Source organism: Sorex fumeus, unplaced genomic scaffold (genome assembly GCF_029834395.1).
Source record: "Sorex fumeus unplaced genomic scaffold, SorFum_2.1 ptg000043l, whole genome shotgun sequence".
Taxonomy (NCBI): Eukaryota; Metazoa; Chordata; class Mammalia; order Eulipotyphla; family Soricidae; genus Sorex; species Sorex fumeus.
The window spans coordinates 9,304,856-9,312,850 of NW_026606100.1; positions in this window are offsets into that span (position 1 = coordinate 9,304,856).

Sequence of the window (7,995 nt, forward strand, 5' to 3'; positions counted from 1 at the left end):
ACTCTGTCTGGTTCACTGCTGTCTCCTCAGGGCAGTCCTTGGTGAGTGAGCTGATAGCCACTGTGTGTTCTTGTACGGAGGCCTTCTCCCTCCTTCTAGAGGCAGCCCTTAACACAGGTTGAGCTGGCAGGAATGCATAGCCAGTAATACATATATGAGTTCAGTAAAGGACTGCCCTCAGAGGTCTTTTAATTCCTTGGTATAAGGTAGGACAGATGAGTTCAGAAATAGTTCCTGTAGAAACCAGAACATTGACTGGTTGATGACTCTGAACTTGCAGAGTCATGAAGCTGTGAGTGGTCAAAATTAGTAGCCTGTGTGCTGGACTCAGGTCGAAGGGCAGCACACTTACTAGACCCTAGGACAGGAGCATCTGAGCTCGGCAGTAGGAGTGATGCTTCTCAGGATTGGAACTAGGTAGTTGGAGGTTGCTGCCACTAACTTAGTCTCCAGAGAAGAAGGAACTAAAGAATAAGATAACTGAACCCTTATTACATATAACTAGAAGTACTATGCCTGTAATGGAGCTGATTATATACCAGATGAAAATCTGACATTCCACAGAGGAAGAAAGACAAATACTGGTGCTCTCCCTTATTTCTGGTATATAGAAAAACAAAAAAGGAAAAGACAGTTTTTTTTCCTCCTTTCTTCTCCCTTCCCCTCTTCTTTCACTTTTTGGGTCATACCCAACAGTGCTCAGAGCCCACCCCTGACCTTGTGCTCAGGGGTCACTCCTGGAGGTGCTCAGGGGACCATGTGCGGTTGTGGGGATCGAACTAGGGTCAGTCTCATGCTAGGTAAGCATTTACCTCTCTATTATCTCTCTGTCCCTGAATGATTTCTAATGATGACAAGGTAAAGGTAAAGGTAAAGACCCTCCCGTTGATCATCGATTTGCTCGAGCGGGCCCAGTAACATCTCCATTGGAGACTTTGTTGTTACTGTGTCTGGCATATCGAATACTCTCGGTAGCTTGCCGGGCTCTCTGAGAGGGGTGGAGGAATCGAACTCGGGTCGGCCATGTTGGCCGCGTGCAAGGCAAACGCCCTACCCGCTGTGCTATCGCTCCAGCCAATGATGACAAAACTTAGTTTATTACCAAGCAGTGGGAAGAGAGGTAGGGGGTGGAAGGAAGAGGTGGGCTTGAAGCAATATAAGGACAGTGGTGGAGCGTCTTGGGTACTTTGGTGGTGGAGGTGCAATAATTTTGTACATTAAAACTGTATGCCTAGTGAGAGATAGGATTTTCTACCTACAGACCAAAATACACCAAAGTTCAGTGTTATTCTACACAAATATGAAAACCAGAATTTTCTTCCCAAAGCTCAGTGTGTTCATTTCAAGACCAAAATATGCTAAGTATTTACCAAGACCAAGGGTTACTACTCAACGACCAGACTATTTTACTCAGTTTCCCAATCAAGATTCTCTACTTAAAAAGATCAGGAAATTTTATACCAACACCAGAACCAGACTTTTCTCCACAGGGAACAGAATATTCCTGCCAAGTATCAGGACCAAGAATTAAAATTTTTTTTTTTTAAATCTGAAGACGAGAGTATTTTACCCACCAGGATATTTTACCCAAGAGCCACCAGGATTTTCTACTCAGATATCAGAAAGCAAATTTGAAGCAGTCAGTATCAATTTTGATAGTTAGGAGAGAGGAGCTTTTATGGGATGTCCGTCAGAATTTTCTGCATGGGCGTGGAAATCAGACTTCTATCAGAGACAGGAATGTATGCCTCAGGGAACCATGTGCATCTATGACAAATGAGAAACAGAGACTTTTCCCCATCTAGTTATCAGCATTTCTTTCCTAAATGGAAGAATCTTGCTTTGTTGGGCACTCAGACACATTTATCGAGCAAAACTTTGAGTGCCGAGAAATGGGATAGATGATCTGAAACACCAGGAGTATGTCTGGCCCAGTAGTCAAGACCATGCGGTTTCCTGAGAAGCTTCCGTGCCAGTCAGGGGCCAGCTGTTGGGGCAGCCAAAAGACGGAGAGAGGGCTTGCTTTTGGATGGTCGTATCTTCCACCACAGACCCACAGAGAGATTTCCAGAAGAAAATAGGTTTATGATGATTATCGGTCAGGACTCAGCACAGAATTTCAAACTCTTTCATGCTTTGGTCTGGAAAAGAGCGTCAAAAGCACTTCCTGAGATGTAGATGACTTTTTTATGGATGTTGGAAGAGAACATGTAAAAGCAAAAAGAACTTAGGAAAGTTGGAAAAAATTAAGAAAAAAAAAAAGAAAAGAGCAGCACTATTGTCCTTCAGAGCAGCGGATACTAAGAATGAGTTTACATGAAGAGTTTTATCCAGGGAAGAAGATAAGTGCCTGTGACCGACTACAGCTTGAGGGAAAACAAGGAGCCAGAGGAAAGCAGTGAGAAGAAGAGAATATCAAAGATATCTAGAAGCTTTAAGATTTCTCCGAATCCAGGAGAAATGGCAGCTGTATCCTTACCGCCCTGTGCTGCCGTGGTCCTGAGCTTTGGGATACTGATCCCAATACTTGTGCCAATAATTGTACTTTCTATAAAATCAAAGAGCATCTACCTGAAGGACAGTCAGCTTGTTGCATGGCTATCCATGATTTTGTTTTTGCATACAGGTGAACTTTGAAAAATTTGTATGAGAACCTGAAATGTTAGTATTTTATTTAACCTTTGCTTAAAATCAATCCTGAGAAATTAGGTAGGAAAAGCTACGAAGCATACAAATGTAGAATCTGGAAAGGACTGTCAAATATAATGACAGTCTCTACAACCATCTGATCACCATTATTCCAGTATCCACTGTGGGATCAAGAGTGAGAGTTAATCTCTAAACTTGTCTTTCTTTGTTTCTTCAGAAAAATAGCTAATATTAAGCACTACTGAGCATGTGGAAGTGTAAACCAATGCAGCAACACTGGACAGTAATTTGTATTTTTCAGTAAAACCAGGAAGGCCTTGTCTTCCCTCTTCCTCTTTCCCTTCCTCCCTCCCTTTTATTTTTGGGCTTCCCGGCTGGCTTAGGGATCACTCCTGGTGGGTCTTAGGGGACCATATCGGATGCTGGGGTTTGAATCTGGTAAGATGCATGTGGCTCACCCCGGTTCAATCCCCTGCATCCCACATGGTCCCCTGAGAACCACCTGGAGTGCAGATCCAGGAGTAACCAAACCTGGAACATTGCTTTCTGGGAGTGACCCAAAACCAAAACCAAACCAAAACAAAAAATTGTAGTTGACCTTTAAATAACATGGAGGCACTGATAATCATAAACATCTTCATCTTTGCTCTTTATGTTCAGTAGGTTAAAGAGAAGCAGGAGGAATGAGAGAGTGGGTTGAAATAAGTGCATGTATCAGTGGACCCAGACATTTCAAGCCTGTCTGATTGAAGGGTTAGCTCCACATACATTTTCCCATCTTCTTGAAATAGGAGGACTGAAGCTGGGTCGCAGATGCGTCCTTTCCCATCACCATTCTGTCCATGTCGGCCCTGACTTCTACTGATCAGCTCAACTGTGATGGGAGAGAGCCTATGGTTGACTTGAAAGAGGCAGTTGGGATGTGCTTATAGCCTCTAGAAATACATCCATTCACTCCCTCCCATCCCCCAGCACATGCACAGGATAGCAGTAATGATACCTTGTATTTGTCTTTTTATTTGTAATCTCCTTCTGTGCCTCCACAGACATGATCTCATCTGGTGGAGGGCACTGCTAGCCCGAGTGTAGATGCTAGCATATGATTATCCCCATTTTGTAGAGGTAGAAAAGGGAGGAAAAGAATGAAGAAATTAGCTCATTACTGCTGGGAGAGACCAGACTTTGGCTTAGAGTCTTTTGTTCTTTCTTTCATAAGTGACTGATGCAGGTTATATCAGACTGAGTTCACATTTACTTATCAAAGAGGAAAACTGGCAGGAGGAGCGGTGTTGGAAAAGTTTTCTGTATGTTAAATTTGTAGTTTTGCTTTTTAATAGGTAATCTCCTGAATCGCCCTTCATTAAGTACATGCATCAAGTGATAATCTCACTGTTAAGGCCTATGAAATGCTGTGTGAGGAACAGCAGTGAAAAATTTGTCATTAGTTTGGCAGTACTACGGACCTCAAGCTGCTTCCTGTTAAAAATGGAGTATGAGGACAATAAGATCTTAGTCTTTCTTAGAGCCTATTTACATTGGGCTGGAGCGATAGCACAGCTGGTAGGGCATTTGCCTTGCATGCGGCTGACCCAGGTTCAATTCCTGCGTCCCTCTCGGAGAGCCTGGCAAGCTACTGAGAGTATCCCGCCTGCACAGCAGAACCTGGCAAGCTCCCCATGGTGTATTCATATGCCAAAAATAGTAACAGGAAGTCTCACAATGGAGATATTAATGGTGCCTGCTCGAGCAAATTGATGAACAATGGGAGGACAGTGCTATTCTTTACATCTGTCAAATCTATTAAAAGTCAAATGATTTTATTTGTTCTAAATTTTTGGAGTCTTTCTATAAATTTCCTTAGGATAAAAAAAACCCTCACAGCACTCAATTATATTTTTAATTTTCAGGCTTTTAAAAATGTGGACATTGTAGCCTCTGGAATGAGATACTGCTGGTAAACCACACCTACATGCCATAGTAAATCCTTGGCTCCTAAAAGCAAAGATAATGGCAGAGGGAGATTGAAAATGAAATTTAGGAAATTTAGGACACAAAGCAGGATAGTTCCAGAAAGACTTGAATTGTAGAGCTAAATATCCTGCCCCAAACCAAGGTTCTTGACTTGCACACTTCAGCTGCCGTACTGACTTCTCCCACGGACAGCAGGTGGCTTTTTGACTCCTGCCTGCCACCTCTACCCACAAAGCAAATTGGCATATTCCTTCACTTCACTGACCAAAACCCACCATCCTCTCTGTGGTTAAAACATTTTATTTTCAAAAATAATTTAAAATAATTTAAAAACATTATCATCTGTAAAGTTCTCTTTGGGGGCGCATATGTTTCTGAGAGTTTTAGCACATCCCCCTCTCTCTCCCTCTCCTTCCTTTTGGGCCTTATGGTTTGCAGTACAGATACTGAGAGGTTGTCCTGTTTGTTTACCTATTTTCAGCATGCAGTTCTTATCCAGAGTGTCACAGCCTTTGTGGTGGTTTTCACGCCTAACATTTTGTATCAGCATTGTTGCTTCCTTATCACAGCATGTTCCATGAGTCGCACACGCTACTGAGCTAGGCCCGGTGTATCCCCACTTTCATTTTATCCTTATAGATTCCTTGTATGATAGGGCAATTTTCTGTTTTCATGGAAAAGTGAAAACGCCATGTTCCATGTTTAAAAGATTTATATTGTGTGCTTCTCATATGCTATGAACCACTTATTAAATCTATTTACGTGTCCTGTGACTTTGGTTCATTTAATTTCTGAGTCATTTCTAAAATGCTTTTAAAATAGGGATCTGTTTTATAGTATTTTCCTCCCCTCAGGCTTACTGAGAAAATGCTTATTGCATTGGGTTTTAAGTGAAAGGAACACACTCAGTGGCAGGTCAGACCTGTGATGTTGGAGAGAATGTTACCAGTGGTTGCTTCTGTCTTCTTGAAGCACTTCAGACCAGATGGGGGTGTTCCTGCCTTTCTTTGGTTGACCTTTCCCCTGGAAATTTGCCTTTTGCTGGGTCTTATACTTTGCTCTGAGCCAGCTATTGGCAACAGCACAGTTTTCAGCCTTTCTCTTTTACGAAGCATGATTCTCAGTGGGCTGGAGCGATAGCACAGCAGGTAGGGCATTTGCCTTGCACGCGGGTGACCCAGGTTCGATTCCTCCATCGCTCTCGGAGAGCCTGGCAAGCTACCGAGAGTATCCCACTTGCACGGCAGAGTCTGGCAAGCTCCCCGTGATGTATTCGATATACCAAAAATAGTAACAAGACAAGTCTCACAAAGGAGACATTACTGGTGACGCTCGAAGCAAATCAATGAACAACGGGAGGACAGTGCTACAGTGCTACAGTGGTTCTCAGTATCCTCTATGTGGCTTACATGGCATTTGGTCAAGAAAGATAGGGTCAGATGAATTTTGCAGATCATACAAACATCTCATGGGTGTGGTTTCTATTGTTCTCTTGTCCCTTCCCAAAATACAAAAAGGACCAGTTATATGGAGACTGGTGGTAGCCAAATCTGGGTGTTCATAAATTCACATTTCATACTCTGCACATAAATGCACTATCTGAGGTATGACAAAATGGGACACTTTGGAGGAACATTCTCTCCCCAGTAAAGCTATATAGAGTGTTATTGGACTTTCAAACTTGTTTTATATTAGTTACTTAATCAAGTTTTTCTTTTATTTTCTAAATAATTTGAAATGATTTCCAGGAAACTGTAAATAACTTGCAGAAGCATTGCTATTTTAAAGGAATGCTTAAGAGTTTCTAAAGTTAGTAATAAAAGTTAAATTAGCCAAGTGTTTTGTGTTCCTTCTTGCCCCAATGTTTATATAAAGAATGTGTAACTTTTACTGATACCTTAATAGGTTGTTCTAGAAGGCAGGGTTGTTCTATTTGGAGTAGGACAGAAAGAAAAAACATAATATTAGCTAAAAAAAGAAAAGGATGAGGAAAAATTGTGATATAAGCATAGCCTTTTACAATTGATCAAATTGTCTATTATGAGCTAGATGAGGTTTTGTATATAGAACCGAGATGTGGTTAATTAAAATAGTGTTTTTCCTACTGGACTACTAGAACAGATTTTCACATAATCCTGTTGTTAAGCAGACGTTTGAGGCCTTTATTTACCACGTATTATTTACTACGTATTAGTCTTTTTCATCCTTATAGAAACACTGAAATAAAGCATAACTTAATTTTGCGGATGGCAACATAGGGTAGAGAGGTCATGTGTCCTGTGCAGCCCAAGACAGAGGTGTTGTTGAGCTCTGGTTTCCTGGCTGTGCCCTCTGCTGTTATTGTTGCCCATCTCACCTCAGTTGGTCTGTCCTTGTCCTTGAGCATGGCCACTGTGTCCACGTCCCAGTACAAAGGCCAGCACTTCTGCCAACATAGCATCTTCCCTTTTTTTTCCTTTTTGGGTCACACCCAGTGACCCACAGGACTTACTCCTGGCTCATTACTCCTGGTGTGCTCAGGGGACCATATGGGAATTCTGGGAATCGAATTTGGGTTGGCCCTGTGCAAGGCAAACACCCTACCCGCTGTGCTATTGCTCCAGCCCCAAGCATAGCATTCTTTTTCCTTCAGAGACCATTTCTAAGACTTAAAATTAAAACTGTTAGTATTTGCTTACCATAAACTCTGTGATTAGGGAATTTTTTTTTAACATGGATAGAGTATGAACTTAGAAGAGATGATAATCAGGTGGCATCTCCAGAATTCTTTGTTGTTGCCTGTGTGATTTCAGCCTAGTTACTTCATCTTCCAGAGCTAGTTTCTTCAGCAATAAAATGGGAACAATACACGAGTGATAGAAATATAGGGAGGATTAGAAATAATATACCGGAGACAGAGTACAGGGATTAAGACACTTGCCTTGCATGTGGCTGACCTTGGTTCAAATCTCGACACTGCATAGGGTCCCATGAACACCACCAAGAGTGTTCCCTCAGCAATAAGTCCTGAGTGCTATGGGTCTTGCCCCAGACAAAAACAAATGAAATAAAAACAGTACACTATAGATCACCTGGCAAGGTTGAAGAGGCTTTGTAACTGCATCGTTGCCCTCACTGCAGGCCCTCTTGAACTGGTCTTGCGGAACTGAAACGCTGTCTGGAGTAGTTAGGAATATGGACTCCTGAATAAATGGCTAGGTTCCATTCCTTATTTTACCACTCATCAACTCTGTGAGTGTGCACAACTTAATTGGTTTAGTGTCTCAGTCTCCCTGTTTGTAGAATGGGTGTATAATAGTTCTTATGGCATAGTAATAAAGAATTGTGAAGAGATTTATAGGAACTGTCAAGAGGTAGAGTGATATGGTATGAGCT